This window comes from Serinus canaria, chromosome 7, assembly GCF_022539315.1.
Source record: "Serinus canaria isolate serCan28SL12 chromosome 7, serCan2020, whole genome shotgun sequence".
In the NCBI taxonomy this organism is placed as follows: domain Eukaryota; kingdom Metazoa; phylum Chordata; class Aves; order Passeriformes; family Fringillidae; genus Serinus; species Serinus canaria.
The window spans coordinates 7,302,169-7,319,330 of NC_066321.1; the positions used below are offsets into that span (position 1 = coordinate 7,302,169).

The 17,162-nt window shown below is 40.7% G+C and overlaps 1 protein-coding gene across 2 annotated transcripts in view; it reads right to left on the minus strand.

The window, feature by feature from the left end:
- SLC35F5 (solute carrier family 35 member F5) overlaps positions 1-6,672 on the minus strand; it is a 30,012-nt gene extending 23,340 nt beyond the window's left edge. The window contains exons 1-3 of one of the 2 annotated variants that reach the window (XM_009087802.4): positions 6,603-6,672; positions 3,396-3,466; positions 1,755-1,833 (exon numbers count right to left, since the gene is read on the minus strand). The gene's annotated coding sequence lies outside the window, so the exon portion shown is untranslated. Of the gene's footprint in view, positions 1-1,754; positions 1,834-3,395; positions 3,467-5,128; positions 5,253-6,602 lie in introns of those variants that run through there. The other variant, XM_018911278.3, reaches the window with a different exon arrangement.
- Between the last annotated feature and the right edge of the window lie 10,490 nt (positions 6,673-17,162).

A 17,162-nucleotide genomic window follows, 5' to 3' on the forward strand; every position in this document is an offset into this window, starting at 1 on the left:
TTCCTTATTTACAAATGATTTATGAGAGACAGTGCAGTAATGTTCTCAATGAGTAAGGAAGGTACATTACTTTTTTTTCAGAACAGCTTCAGATTAAGAATTTAAATGCCCAGATATGCACAAGCACATTGGAGATCACAGCACTGTTTTCTGCATTGACTCATATTCTGTACAGTCTCTGCCATGTTCAAATCTTGACACTTTTTCATCCATTTCTCAAAGGGCCTCTTTCGAAAGGAAAATGAACAGGCAGAGTTCCTGAAGTGTAATTATACCACTAGATCTATGCCGATATATTCCATGTGTGGGCATAAGTTCTGGATAATTACTCTGCTTTTCTGATAAAATGGTGGGACTGACAAAAGAAAGCAGAAATCTTTAAGTAGAGAGAGGCTAAGTTATGAAAGACTCAGCAAGGAATTATAGTTTCTACTTGATACAGAATAAAGGAGAAAATATTTGTTCTCAAAGAGAGCAAATAAATGTATTATCCTTAACTTGAAGAAACTAACACAAAGGTTTTCAAGCTTGAAAGCTTATAAAGGTTTTCTCAGTTTTTAGGAATTGGTTTAACAAATACTACACATTATACTCTACAAATTTGCCTTCATTTTATTATGACTAATAGCCTATAAGCCATTACATGAAGTTATATTATATACAGCCAAAAACTTGCTTGTGTGTTTGCATAATATGCAGCTAACATGGAAACTGGGCATAGAAGAGTTCAAACAAGCTGGAAGGAAGAACTCTCATTCCTGTCAGGCTATAGCACAACTCATGGACAGTGGGAAAGCATCCTAGAAAGAAAAAGCACTGCAGCCTTCCACCAGCTCTGTGCTGCAGGCAGGAGGGGAGAGGTAGCTGGGGAGACAGGCAGGGATGGCAGCAGCCTGATCAACTGGACATCTCCACATCAGATGTTCCCTCACACCTACAGCTCTGCTGTTCTCACCACAGGCTGCTTCAAAGCACACTCTGGGAACAGAGATCATGCACAGATAACATTCACATTCTGCAGCTGTTTAATCTTGTGCTCAGCTTGTCTACCTAGACTTGAACAAATCCCTTTAAAATCCTTCAACAGGAGCAAAGTAAAGGATGATGGAACATCCAGCACTTCTTAGATAAGAGGTTACACATAAAGTTATTCAGAGTCTATGCATATTTTACACCATTTCTTCTGTAACTTTGATAAGTAGATGCTAAAATTCTAAATAAAGAGCCTATAATTATGCCTTGGAAGTTGGAATTTTTTATATGTTGCAGTAAGAGCAGCTATTACTTCTCATCTGACTACCAAGTATCTGTTTAACATTCCTGTGTGCCTAATATAGCCTTTGCTCAATCCTTCCCTAACAAGGCAAAAAGCTTAACAAGAAAAGGTGATTACAAAGTGCAGCATGATCACCTTCAAGCCAAGATTTGACTAAAAAAGTTACCAAGCAGCAAGACTAAAATGCCTGTGAAGTTCAGCAGAAATTCAAAAGCCTACTGAAACCTAAATAATAAGTTTTAGGACAGAATTAAAACCCTGTAAAACGTCAAACAAAATGCAAAATTGCAAAGACAGATTGAAAGTACTGTTTTGAGAAGTTTTAGAGAGACACATTGTTACACTTATTAACAAACAGTACTCACTAACTTGCAATTCCACAATGAAATTCCACACTTTTGTGTTTGGCTTCTGTACACTGAGGGTAATATGCTCTGACAGAAATGAACACATAAGAACAAGACTTTTCTCACATTACCTTCCACAATAATTGTAAAAAAGAAACAAAAGTGGTGACTAACAAACTTCACACTTCATGTCAAAGTGAAGACAGTCTCCTAAAAAAAAACAAAAAAAAAGCAAAGTGTGAAACATCATGTGCATAGGTACATTAAACATTTATCTTTGCAAAATACTGCCTAAAATTTCAAGTTCTACAAGTGTCTTCTGCAGCTCAAGTCCTAAGTGTTGGGGACATACAGATGTAGAACCTTAAGAACTGGTATGCATCAAAAATGCCAGCAGGGCAGCCCTGAATTGCAAGAAAACAGGATCCTTACCTACTTTTGATATTACAAAGAACACAATCCCTTCCTTATTAATTGACTATAGCAGGTTCACATGAGGAACAAGAACCTGATGATGTTAAATTCTGATTTTCTAAGCTATGCAGAGAAAGGCACTATTTCTTCAGTGCACATTCCTAAGCAAGGAATTTAAACATTAGAACTAGGAAGGTAATGGAAGAACATACAGGCTAGTTGGCCTTAAAATAATCTAGAAAGATAAGGCGCCTCCATGTTATGTCTTGTGAAAACCCAGTATCTTTCCTTCCTTAAATGGATACAGCATTATTATTGTAATAAAACAAAACATCATTTTACATAAAATTTCTTTATAATTTTTAAACTCAGATCCTATAAACACATTCAATAAAATCCACTGTTATATAGGAAAAGAAACATTATACAAAATAGAGCCATAAGTTTTATTGCCTAGAAGAGCTGGAGTTTTTATTATTATTAATGTGAAATGTTGCTAAGCTCTGTTTTAGGGATATCCTGAATCAACAGGAATCACACACATTGCTAAGGAGTCTCAAATTTGAGTCCCCAACAGAAGTGGCACCAAGAGCAGAATTAATGCTTACTCAAAATTAGCTTTTGATCACCTGTCAAGCATGGCTGAGAGTTTGTAAACTGTTAACAGGGAGCAGTAGCTAAATTCATGCTTTTCACCTCTTTGATTAAGAGGTAACTCATTAAGAGGGACCCCATAAGCCCCCACTGAACTTAACACTTACAGCAAGTTCAGACCTTTTCCACAGTTTACCAAATTTTCATAACTGCTTTAAAAGACCCAACAAAATGGAAGATGCATGTTTTAAGACAAAAGCATGTGTTTATCCATCTTCTATTCCATAAAGACAATGCTCACTGAATATCCTGCACATCAAGACACAAAATCACAGAATATTTTGAGTTGGAAGGGACCCACAAGGATCATGAAATCCAACTCTTAATGAATGGCTTAGGGATTGAAGCTACAACCTTGGCATTATTATTGTAGGACTTTACCCTTACAGAACATTTAATTTACCAAGTGCAAAAAGTTATGATAAATTTAAGCCACCAGAAGACATGGAGACTGCAATAAAAATTATGGTTTAAAAGTAAATATCATATTCTACTCTATTCATAGAGCAGAAACTTAAGCATGTTTGCCCTTTGTTTCCATTATTAGGAAATAAATATACTTTCCATATGGTGTAACTTTAAACATACCAGCTCTAATCTGACATTTAAGGAATACTCATTGAAAAGACTTTTGTTAATATCATTATGATTTTCAGCTAACAGCACTGAGAACTTTTAGAGTCTCCTTTTTAAAATTTATTTACCATTCCAACAGTCTTAGAGTTGATGCTGTCATCTTGCAGAACCATTTTTCAGCCAGTTACATGAAGATCTTCTGAAAAACAAACATTAAAAATGTTCTTGTCATGACACTGTACTTTGATTTTAAAATGTTGCAGTACCCTAGATCATGTAAGAAGAGTCACCACTTCAATTTATGAAATTAAAAGATATAAAAAGCAGTCTCACTGTGTAGTCTACAGTGCATGTTCACACAGCTGACTGCACTGAAGCCAACAGGCTCAGCAGCCTGTCCAACTCTCCTCTTCTGAGCAACATGCAACAAGCAACTTCTGAGGACACGAAATAAAACTGCACCATTGATACTTCATGTGCAGGCTTATTTGGACAGCATCAAATGTTTCTTTGTGCAGATTATTTCCACATTACAAGCTCCGCCCAAGAAGAGAAAAATCACATGAAATTCTCAAACTTTTACTGCACTGACAATTAGGGAAGAGAATATTATAGGCCAAAGAATTGCCAAATCATTGCAAAACAGAAGTATTGCTGTTCTGGCTGTTTCAGGAGGAAAATACACAGCCTGTCTCTCCCCTCCACCACCAAAAAATAGAAAAAAAGAATATGGCAAGAATGCCAAAAGACACAGAACAGCATCTCAGTCACAAGCCATGGTGCAAGCAACTGGAAATTCTTCCTTGTATTTACTCAAGATTATTTCATATACAATTTGAAAGACAACATATCAAGATAAGGCTTGCAGGCAAAATAAATTGGTTTAGTTTTTCCAGTTATACCAGCTGCTCCAACAATACAAGTTCTGGGATACAATCTCCTCCCCCTTTTAACATGTTCTGTCATCAGGTGATTCTTGTTTCATATTGGATTGCTTTTGAGATAAGAGAAACAGAGACGCTGCTTTCACTTTAACCAGAAAAAAAAAACCCTGAAAGTAAAATGATTTACATTTATATGTCAAAATCTGTAAGCTTACGTTAAAGCAACATTAATCTTACACAATTCTGATGTCTACTCAACCTCCAAAGGGTACCACGAGGTGAGAACAAAGGCAAGAATATTCAGAAGAGATGGAAAAGTGAGCCTTATGCAACATGACTATTACATTCACTGCAGCCCTGTCATTTTTGCTCAAAGAAAGTTTCCTGTAGGATCTTAGAATATAGCAAAGCAAAAGATCCAAAAAAGCAACCAAGTTTTGCATCTCTAAGTACCACTCTACTTGAGTTCTGCAAGTAGAGATCACTGCTCCCATCTGCATAGAAAGTTACACAAGACCAAAGTCTGCACAGAAATACATTCATTTTACTACTAAAATAAGATAATTTAGCTTAATTAAAGGTATGTTACATACCAACAGATTCCTAAAACAGTCATGCTATCAAACTGTCATGGTACAGCTGGATATGGGTATTTGAGGAATAAAAAGAACAAGAATGTTTGAACATTTTCACCAATGAAATGAAAGCTTCCTATTCAGCACTGACTCAAAATTCATGAAACAATGCTTCAAACAAATTCTCCTATACAGAATGAGTAGTGCAAAGTATTAATCTGTTTTATATCTCAGTGTCCCTACCAGCTACCAGCCCATCCAAGCACACAGTTCTCAGTAACTCCTGCAGCACCCCCAGCAAGGCTGTGACCCTGCTGGACTTGAATTCTGACTGAATGAGTTGGAAACACCCCAGTTTCAGGTCAGCAGAGTGAAAGCTGACAAGCAGAACATAACACTGACCTCCTTGTTATTCTTGTCCAGCAACAGTAGGAGAAAAAACTCCATGTCAAGCTGCCAAGGCCTCTCTAAGCTTCACCACGTACAGAGCAATCCCAGCCACCAGCAGCTCCACATTTAACATCAGCTAAGGATTACAAATGACATCCATTTCACATGCTGCAGATCTAATCTTGTCTAGAGCAAGGACTAAACATATCGTGCTTTGTCACAGGATATACAGACACAGATTCCTGATAAGAACCAGCAGGGCAGCTTGCACAGAGACACCCTGGCAGCTGGAAGCTGAGCCTTCCAGGCAAGGTAGAAATCCACGAAATCACTGCACTTGGAGTGAACAGAGGTCTCCTTCCTGCTCACAGATATCTTTGGGGGAAAGTAGCAGGAATAAAGGGAAAGAAATGCGTAAGTCTTCTTAATGCACTCAGAGAAAAGTGAATGCCCAAGAGAAAAGATATATGGCTCAAGCCCTGGGGACCTCGGGGGAGAAAGAATGACTAGAAACTCACAACTAGAACACTGGAGACTGCAGGGGGAAAGGAAAGGGAGCCACAGCCCAAACAGGAGAAGAATGTACCCCTCACAACCCCAGCCAGGCAGGACAGTGGTGCCAGCTCAGAATCACTGAAACAATTTGGTTGGAAAAGATCTCTGAGATCATCTAATCCAACCCATGGCCAAACACCACTGTGTCAACCAGACGGTGGCACAGGCTTTCCTTAAACACCCCCAGGGATGGCAACTTCACCACCTCCCCGGGCAGCCCATTCCATTGTTTAATCAACCTTCTGTAAAGAAATTCTCCCAAATGTCCCAACCTGAACCTCCCCTGGCGCAGTTTAACACCGTGTGCTCTTGTCCCGTCACCGCTGCCTGGGAGCTCGACCCCCGCCTGGCTCCTGTCAGAGGGTTGTGCAGAGCAACAAGGTCTCCCCAAAGCCTCCTTTACCCCAGGCTAAACTCCCTCAGCTCCCTCTGCCACTGCTTACAGGACGTGTGCTCCACACCCCTCAGCAGCTCCGCTGCCCTTCTCCGGATACGCTCCAGAGCCTGCGAGTCTTTCCTGTAGCGAGCGCAGGGACCGGGCAGGGCACGGCGGCCGAGGCGTGGCCCCACCGGCGCCGAGCACAGGGCCACAGTCACTGCCCCGGTCGCGCTGCCCGCACTGCCGCGGGTACAGGCTCGCTCTGGGAACTGCGGAGCCCGGCACACATCCCCCGCCCACCCAGGGGAGCTCCCCCGGGCCGGGGAGCGGAGAGCGCGTTCCCCACACCGCTGTCACGGGCGGCCGGGGCCGAGGGCCGGCGGGACGCGGGGCACTCGCACACCCCCGGGCCGGCCGGGCATGGCCCCCCCTCCCGCACGAAGGCACAAAGTTCCCTCCCAGGCCCGGCCCCTCCCTGTGGGGCCTCTCGCCCGCGGTGCCTCCGGCAGCGACGAAACACGCCCGTTCCGGCCCCGCTCCCGTTCCCGGTACCTGAGGCCGCGCCGGGCCTGGCGCCCCCCGCGCTCCGTCCGGCGGCGGCACCGCCCGCCCGCGCCGGACGCCCGCAATCCATCCCCGAGCCCGCGAGCGACCGCCCCGCCCGCCCCGCCCACGGGCCGGCCCCATCGACCCGCTCGGCCAGCAGCTCCACACCCCTGTCCTGCTGCCCGCCCAACCCGGCTGCGGGAGGGGCGGCGGGGGAGAGCGGCACCGGGACGGGCGGCGTAGACATCCCTGTCCACACCACTGTCACCATCATCATCCCCATCCACATCCCTGTCCACACCACTGTCATCATCCCCATCCCCATCCCCGCCCTCACCACCATCACCATCACTATCCACATCCCTATCACAGTCAGTATCACCATCCCTATGCCCGTCCCCATTCCGATCCTTGTCCCCATCCCTGTCCCTATCCTCGTCCCCATTGCCTTCACCGCCCCCATCCCCATCTCCATCTGAGGCCAAATCGCTTCCCCCCTCCTTGTCCTCATCCCTATCCCCGTGTCCATCCCCGTATCCATCCCGGCCGCAGCCCAAGGTTGCGCTGTGGTGCCCGCTGGGCCCCGTGTCCCGCCGGGCAGCCCCGCTCTGGGCACGGCTCTGGGGCCCCTCCCGGCTCCTGCCCGGGGGAACGGGGCTGCGGAGGGAGCGCTGTGCACAGCGGGGAAGAGCCAGAGCTGGCTGCTGACCCGGGCCTGCCGGTCCCGACAGCAGCGGGGCCATCCACCTGCGGCCCCGGGAGCGCAGCTGGCCCCGGGAGCAGCGCCGGCTCCTCCGAGGGCATGGACACTCTACGGGGGATTGGCAGAACAGCTCTGATGGAGCAGAGCTTGCTCTGCAGGCACGGACATTTACACAGCCTCTTCCAAAACTTTAAGAGAAGCAAGACAGAAAAAAAAAAAATACCACCCACAAAAAACCACAAAAACCTAAAATACGGAGGAACAGAGAAGGCAGGGGAAGAGAGCACGGAGTGAAGAACTAGAGATGGAGAAGTGGAAATGGAGCGTGAAACTAGTCTGTCAAAGAAAAAAAAAAAAAAAAACAAAAAAAGGGGAAGAAGCAAACCCTAAGTGTGCAAGACCCTTGAGAAATGTCCTAAAGTGCAGTGAGGTGGTGGAATCTTAGTTTCATAGTTACCATAATCTTTACACTCTGTGATACTAAGTCTCACAGGACCTGAAAGCAGTAGCAACTATTAAATTTTTGCTTCACTATCAACACACTTTAAAGAGCGTAAAAAAGTGATATTGTGTAGACATGCAAGCTAAATTAAAGCAAAATTTCAAGATGTATATGTTAGTGAATAATGAGCTGCAAAAGGAAATGCTAGTCTATCAAAAACATTGAATTAAATGAACTTTCACAGGATAAGATGAAGTTGCAAAATCAGATTCTGGTTCTGTTTGGTTCGGTTTTGTAGTCAATGTTAGAATTCTCTGTAGTCAGTGTTGATTACTATTTAAGAATTAAGTTCACAATACCAACCTAAAGATAACTAGGTGTATGTCACATCTTGCAGATTATTCAGTATTCACCTGCTAACAGAAATAAAGCTTTTGGCAAAATTTAGCTATTACATATTTTGGAAATTTTACAACAATACTGTTAGGAAACAATAGGAAGCAATGTATACACATGAATAAAAAGGTGTTTAATTGTTATTAGGTGATACATATGATATAGCTGTGAAGTAATTTTAAATGCTACTCACACTTACAAACTGTTGAAATCAAACATGATATTTTACCTTTCCTATAGGTTAGGGATAGAAAAAATCCATTCCCTCTCATATAAAAATGTGATAGCTTATCATCATATATCTGGAGGACTTTTGCTGTTGGGCTTGAGTTATTCCCTGTAGATAAACAAAAGTTACTTCTTCAAAAGCAAACAAACAAAAACAAAAAACAAAAAACAAACAAAAAATCCCACCCCAAACTTGAAGAACTTTTAGTGTGAAACTGGTTTGGGCTTTTTTTTGTGAGCCTGAATTTCATAAACCAGCTGTATTTTAATTTATATACAGTAGCACTAAGAGACATCCAACAAGTTTGATGCCCCATAAAAATGGTTTTTAGAAGAGTAAGATACAATCCCTACCCCAAAGCATTTATAGCATAAATGGCACAAGGACATGCAGTGAATTATACTTATGGTTCAAACTGTCCTTTTTTGATGTACTCTGAGTGTACATTATAAATAAAGTATTGATTTGTTCTTCTGGCCTCACTATCACTATCAGACAAAATGAAATTGCCAAAATGTGCAGCATGGTGCTTTTACATGAAATTGTGACTTTACAACTGCCTAAAGAGATTTTAGGTAAACTGAATTTCTTAGACAAAGCTTCAGGAAAGTAGCATTCTGCGGAATTCAGAGAAGTTGAAAAATATAGACAATATAACAGAAAAAACATGTGTGTATCTCACAGCCTCTAATTTTCTTGGGTCTAGCAGATCTTTGTTTAGTATTTATACAGAGACTCAGTAAACTTAAACAGCTTATCCAAGGTCACTCAGTTCATCAGCAGCAAAACCTGAAGAGAAAACCAAAGAGTTATGACTACAGTACTGTGACAGAGATACTGCATGTAATACTTTCCTATATCTAATAGTGCCTTTACTAAATAATATATTGAAAAACATGATACCTAATTTATATTAAAATGGGGGCATGTGTTATATGAAAAAAAAAAAAAATCCCTGCTGCATTAGTACAGGGAGAATAAATAAGGCAGCAGGGAAGGTTGAGATTCCCAGGCTCTTACCTGATTAAGAGAAAAAACTTGGTTTGCTGCCCCTAGAAAATTCTTTCCCACAGTGATCAGCAGTAGTGATGACAAAATACCTGTGATATGCAGATTTTCTCTCTTTTAATGCTTTAGTCTCCTTTGACAGTGGAAAGCACATGAAATCCCACCTGAATTAAGAGCAGCTTTCTGGGTGTAGCTCCATGTGGACTCTCATGTGTATGAGTTTTCTTCTTTAGGAGGCAATGCAGCAGTTTGCACCTCAATATGGCAGCACAGTTAAATCCACCTTGTAAAGTTCTGATTTGAAGCATCTTGACTGGGGCAGGCAAACAGGAGGGCACTGTTGTCCTTCAGGTGGAGTGCCAAGATTTCCTCATCACGGGATGAAGCACTTACACTGTGGTTCCTGGGGAATTTTGAGAGAAACAGGTCAGCATTGTCTAAAGCTTAGAAGTTTGTAGTTATTACACTTAAAAATATCACAGGACTTCTGTATTTTTAGCTCTTGATTAAGTAATTTCCTTCCTATTGTAAAATTCATGTGATGATCTTGTGTCTTCTCTGAAAGAAACTGTTATGAGAATGATTTGTCTTTTGTTTTTACTGTGCCTTTTTCAGGAATTAGATTTTAGTAAACACATTTAATAGAACAATACAAATCTTGAAAGTGTACACATACTACATATTTATTTTTCCTACTGTGAATATTTTAGTTACATGCATAGCATTTTTGCAGGCAAAGCAAAATTCTATTTCCCAGCATCACTGTAATATTTTCATAAGATAAAACATCCACAAAACATGCAAATCTTCTAAATTGCACTTCTCAAGAAAATTTGAATTTAGTTTCTGCTCATATATGTTCTACTTACAAGAACATAAAAGCTGATTTGGAAGAAATAGATCAGATCCCAAGAATGAAATTTAATACTCGATCTCAGAGCTTTACAAAGGAATTGAACCTACTTATTTTAGAGAAATGCCTCCTTCAAAAGGATTTGGAACAGATCTTTGATGAAAAAAACGTTCATGTTGCTGAACAAGCAAAGCAGCAAAAGAAACTGTATTAAAAATTCAAAGTGACAAAGTCGGTTTTGATCAACTTCTGCTTCTCCTTAGGGAAAGGACACAGTCTGAGTGTTCAGGAGTAGACTCAGTGTAGCTTGCAGACAGTGGAGTGTTCTCCTGTCCAGTTGGGTTAGACCAAAAGTCCATCCAGCTCAGAATATCCAATGTTTCATAATGGATGCCTGGGGAAAATGGTGTTGGAAACAAGGGACTGGTTTCCATAGCACATGCTTCTAGTTTTTAGAAACAAGTGGGTACCAGCTCCTGACCTGAAAGGATGTAATTCAGCCAATGCATTTAATAGCTCTGATGGACCCATGAATTTGGCAAATCACTTTTGTGAACCCAGTAACACCAAAGTTGTTATGGATTTACTGAGGCAGTCTTGTGACATAAGAGAAAATGTTCTGTTTTGCTTGGGTTTAGGCCCCTGGATAATAATCTTATCACACAAGTTGTAATCCTTGTTTCATTTCATCTTCTTTGCATTATTTGTGTTTTAACTGTTTTATATTTGTCCTCAACTGTCTTTGAGTGCTCTCACATCCTAAGTCCAGCTTTGCAAGAAGCCTCTTGTGACTGAGGGAGTGATTTTATTGCTCAATTATCCTCACTGCCTTCCTTTCCTTCTGGTCCAATTCTTGAGAGGCTGAAATGAAAACATTCATATGAATGCATGAAATATAGTTAGACTGTTAAAGTTATGATTTCCAATCTGTTTTCAGTCCCTTTTCTGAGTATTTACAAACATTTTGTGGTTTTGACCTTGCTGAGCTGTTACATGGCTGTTTTCTTAATGTTTTACCTGATGACAATCTCTAAGAAATCTTAGTGCTTAAAAAGGTGTTATTTTTTATAACATCTATGCTGATCACCATGAGAACTACTGGTACTTACAGGAAAAAAGTTACTCTGCAGATGTAATACAAGAAAAAAAACAAAAATACTTTTGAATTTTTTATCAACCATTACTTTTAATAGCTGTAGAAAATTAATTGGAACTGAGAGCTTTTTCTGCTTCCTACTGAACATTACTTGCAAATATTAGCTTGTAATAAAATTACAGATGAGTAAAACAACTCGTTTGTGGAACTTGCCGTCACTTACTTCAGTCTCTTTACTCTGCTGATTTATAACAGGAAAGAAAACAGGAAGCTTAATTGGCAATGGGATTTCCCAGACTGAAAATTATTAAATTGCTATCACTCAATTATTTTCGGTAGATGAGTTGTGACCATTAATTGTTATAAAAAGGACAATTTAAAAACCATTTCCAAGCCTATTCAAGCAACCCAAAAAGTAAATGGAAAGTAAACCTTTGGAAGTGTTCTGAATTACTGAATTACCATGCCATTGAGAGAAATCACATGTGGGAGTGGACTGCACGTGTAAAATTCATGCATGTTGACAACCAGAGAGCCCTTTGAACACCAGGGCTGGCAGAAATGCATGTGTGAACATGAATACCTGTCCTGCTGGAGACGTGAGCCAAAAACACCAAACAGGCCTTAACAGAGAGCCAAAAGTGAGTTTTATTTACATTGAATATCCCCATGAAAGCAGCTCTTCTAAAGGTCAAGTCAAGCAGTTCTCTCAGCACAAGTCCAACCAGATGGAACTGCTGATAATGTGACCCCGCATTTTCAGAACACAGAACAGATTTTTACATTTGTGCTTCTGCACATTCCTGGGTGAATAATCACAATGATTCAGGGAGGCACATTGCAACATAAGGTGGTATTCAAAGGGAATGGAAGCATTGCCCAATATGGCAATAGGGAACTGATCCCTTGCTGGGAATGCATAATGCTCCAGAGAAGGCAGGGATTCTCCTGGGAAGGGCCTAAAGCAAAGGAATCAATGTCCCATGTGGATTCTTACCCCAGTAGCAAGGGAGACCTTCTGTGTGTATGTGGCTTCTGTAGAAAGAGCCCACAAATGGATTAAACTGGAAGCTGCTCTGATGGGAAACACAAAGTTTTGTTTTTCACTTCTTCTAATTTTAAGACCACTGGTCTTAGTGCAGATGCTCTTAAACTGCACCAAAAATGAAATTTTATGGACAGAGCTACTCGTTTGGGGCTTTGCTGGTGCATTATTTTTAGATCAAAAGGTTTCCAAGTGTATTGTTCATAAAGGTCAAGTCTGTTGGCTTGTTAGGATGGCACACCAAATTGAACAGGCATGTAGTGCTGCAAATAGAGATTTTAATGCCCCTATTCTCACAGTAAGGACTAACAAAATTAATGTAATCTGTTTGTCTAGAAGATTTTGTCCAATTTACATATTCATTAGCATAATTTACCAGAGTGCTTGCTTTTAATACTGTTTTTTAAAGCAGCAGAGTGAGAGAAACACTTGGATACAAGGTGTTAGTTTTGATATATTTTTGATACTGGACATGTGAAGACCACATCATTAAAAATTGGCTGTGGCCCTCTTCAAAGACATCCACATGATCCTTACAGTATCAGACACAGCACTGCAGAGCTGCAAATCAGCTTTTATACTTTTTGGTGATTCATTAAGGTATTATTTCAGGAAAATTTCCTACAGTCTTTGAGCAGTACAAGCAATTTTACAGAAATGAGTTAACAGTTTCTTTATATACTACCAAACAGAAACAATAAACCCTGTATGGAGGCACCCAGCATTCAGAAATAATGCTTTGAAATAGTTTCCATTTTGTATGCAAGCAGCATTGTCACTAGAAATAGATCGAGTTATACACTTATTGAAGAACACAGTATTTTTAAAGTGTTCCACTGCTGACTAACTTAAGTGGCATTGTATATTGTTTCTAAATAAATCATACATCTTAATTAGAAGCTTGGACTGCAGATAGCTGTGATAATTGAAAAAGATGCTGCACGAGCTGTTCATTGCCTTCCCCCAGCTCTGGTGGAGAGAATGTTCCCTGTTCTGTGAGAGAACATTCCCCATCCTGCTAGAAAGAAGGCAGCCAAATAGTTTAACCCATCAGGAGTATTTTTAGTTATGTTCCATTTTGTCTAGAGACAATTGGAGAGTGCTCATCCATGCTCCTCTGATAGAGCTGTGGATGCCATAATATCCAGATGATTGATACCATATATTCAAGCAGCACCCTGCCACATCCAGAGAAGGACACCTGTGCATGTGAGTTCCAAATTCTCCTCCTAGCCCTCTTCTCCTCCCTTCATTATCTTAAAGTAAATACAATAAGAGTAATGTGGCACAATGACCACAGATGTGATATAATGACCTTATCACATCTATTGTCTTCTGAAAGCTAATCTGAGGAGTCAACAGTTTGGGTCAGCTGAAGAGAATATATTTTTATCAAAAGTCACACACCAAGGAGAAATCCAAGCACATAAAATACGAGCATTTCTAAACAATCCTCTTATGAAAAGCCATTTAGAATGAGAGGTCAAATATTAGCAGCCAAACCCTCTCAAAAGTTGATAAGCAATGGTGAAAGCCAGAAAAATGTCTCAGAACAGAAACTCATTTGTTTACCTGTCACTCATTCAATTACTTGCAGTTTCAAGTGGGTGGGTAGCAAAAAACCCCCATGGTGCCACTGCACTCTCTATGACTCTTCATGCTACTTGTTTTGTGAAATGACCCACTAGGTTCACCTTGATCCTCTTTTCCAATCCAGATTTCCTTGCTCTGGTACTTGGCACTGGTTTAAGGCTCAGTTTTGCCCTTGTGGACTTCTGTGCTCTGCTGAAAAGCTCACATAACAGTTAAACACCTGCTAAACTGCAAACTGGTGACACACTGGTTTTATTAAGCACATTGCTGACATCCTTGGAAAAAGAAAAAATAAAAGGACCACTAAATTAAAACCAGTGATTTTACATAAATTTTCGAGTTATCAAGGCTTTTACTCAAATTAATGTTCATGACACAGTGAGAGTGGAAGTTGATGCAGGTCAGGCATGCACAGCTGGGATTGATACAAGTTCTCAGTTCAGTTGAAGTGCATAAGTCACATGAAAAAGGCAGCAATCCACATTTGTTCCAGCCAAGGAAGTAAATAGGTGCAATAGAGAACACATAATAATCTTTCTATTACACAAGGAAGCCCAGATTTTCTGATCATGGGCAAACTATGCACTGCTATTCCTTGGCTGCAGGTGTGACTGTGTGGAGCCTGTGCAGTACAGATACAACTCCAGGACAGAGGTTTGTGCCCTGCTTTGCAGTTGGAGGGATTCTCCTGCCATCCTTCTGCTAGTTCACTTTCAGTGGCAATATAAAGGATTAAGAAATTATGAGTAAGAACAGAAAAACAGCATGCAGATAGCCAATTTTGAATGGAAAAGCAAGCTGTAAATAGGAATGCAGCTTCCCTCAACTTTTGCAGATTTTGCCTCAGCCCAGAACATCAAGTTCTTAAGGCATCATATTTTCAGTTAAATTATTTTTCTAGGTTTGTCTTTTGATACATAATTCGCTGTTATTCCTACCAAATAAAATGGGCAATAGTGGTGTTATCATCATAACAGTCTAAGGACATAAACAAGCCCCAGTTTATAAGTTTCTCTCTTCCTTACACACCTTGTTTCAGTGCACCAAGAATTATAGCTGGGTTTTTTTTCCCATCCTTCATTTAGAAAAAGTATGGACTAATCATATTTTGAAAGTTAATGGTTTTAGTGTATCTACATTGAACTCTTGGAGAGCAGCCACATCAAATGAGTTCCTGGTAATTTGCCATGACTTCACCATGTGCAGCTCCATGAAATTACATGCCTCCCATATGGCTGTTGCTATAGCTATGCCAAAATCAACCAATTACACTGTAATCTTGCTTGTGGCCCTTCTTGGAGGAAATCTACACACATCCTTTATCTGCGTAGATAAAATGTTTTGGGTATTTTTAGCTCTCTGTAGTATTCTCTCAACTACTGGAAAACTTATTTATATTAAAATACTCAGAACACGATGGTTAAGTGATTAAGCAGTGTACTTCATAATAAATACTTAGCAATAAAGGAATATTGTCTAATGGCTAACCTAGACATGATTTTTCTTGGCTGTCTCTCTAACTTTTGTTGTCATGTTTAGCTGGGCTTAAGGGCTGTTCAGTGTGATGTACTGGATTTTAAGGTGCCTTTTAAATTCAGTTTATACCAATCTGATTAGCAACATGCCGATCCAGGCATCAGACTCTCAGCCCTCCTGGGCATTTCCAAAATCCTTCCACCCCTGGAATCTCCTTTTGGATTGCTTTTTTTTTTTTCCTCTTGCACTTTGCTGCACTTCCCAGGCCTGGATCTATATATAGATTCACAGCCCTTGTTCTTTCTGCATGTTCAAGGGCAGGCCATTAACTGCATGTAAACGATCCAGAGTGAGCAGGATGCTGAAAAGCTTCCCACACAGCTTAGCAAGGGATTTGTAATGCTTTTGTCTAGGTACACACTTCTTCAGGCTGAGGTACTTGTGGGAAATTTTAATACTTAGCGCTGCTGTAGCTGGTAAACCATACAAAACATCTTGGAAAACTGTGGAGCCCCACGACTGATTTGTATAACACCTGCAGAAAGCTGTCTGCAAATTCCTTCCTTCTGAATCAAACTGTTAGACTGCATCTCTGTTTACCTGTTGATTAATAGAAACACTTTCCTCCTGACTTTAATCCTCTCATTCCTTATCCATTTGTATTCATCTGCATTCCCTTGCTCTGTGTTTACATTGTAAACTGCCTGGAGGCAGATGGAAACAGAAGGAGGATGCTCTGCAATGGTAATTACTTCTGTTAGCATGGATGTTTAGGAGAAGATCACCTGCAATCCAACTGTGCTTACAAACGCTGGACTTGGTGCCTCATTGAAGGATGCTGTTGCTGTATAGGATTTCACAGAATCATAAAGGTTGGAAAAGACCACTAAGACCAGCTCAGCCACCACCATGCTCACAGCTAAACCATGTCCCCAAGTGCCACATCGACATGCTTTTTGAACACTTCCAGAGATGGTACCAGATAAAGGCAATTCAGGCTTTTGTTCACTCCCATTCCTTTGGTAAGATTGAGAATATACCAAGACATTTCTTCCACACATTAAAAATTTTGGTTCTGGTACACCCTGAAACAATAAAAAGCTTTTCATAACACAGGAACCGACTTCTTGCCAAATAAGGATGAAAAGATTCAGAAAATTACACCATGAAAACAGACTGTAGGCTTTTCTACTGCTCTTGTACCAAAAGGTTGGAAGTAAAGGTTGGAAAATCTTTCCATGAAAGAAATATACCAATCAGCACAGCAATCCTGCTGGATCTAGCTGAATTTCAGCTTTATAAGCTCAATTCTGTAATTTGAGCACAAGACTTCTGTGCTAAAAATATCCACCAAGATAATCTAGATGCCAATGCATAAAACTACAAAAGGTCTATACAGAAACCAGAATTGAAATTTAGATTAATCTATTTGAATTTGGATGAGTTATATATCAAACTTGTGTTTATGGTACAACAATGTGAAATAATATTGCTTAAAGAGAAATCTTGCCCCCTTTTTTTATTGGGCTGGTGCCTGTATCCACAGCCATCTGAAAACTGCATCTGGCAAGGCTAATAAAATGAAACAGGAGATCTCAAGGCCAAGGTCTTTCAAACCCTTCTCTGGCAAAACTGTGACTCGTTTGGCACCTTGATACTGAGAGAAATCCTATGCTTTTTGGTCCTCAAATGTAAATTCCACTGTAATTCAGTAAATTAAAATGC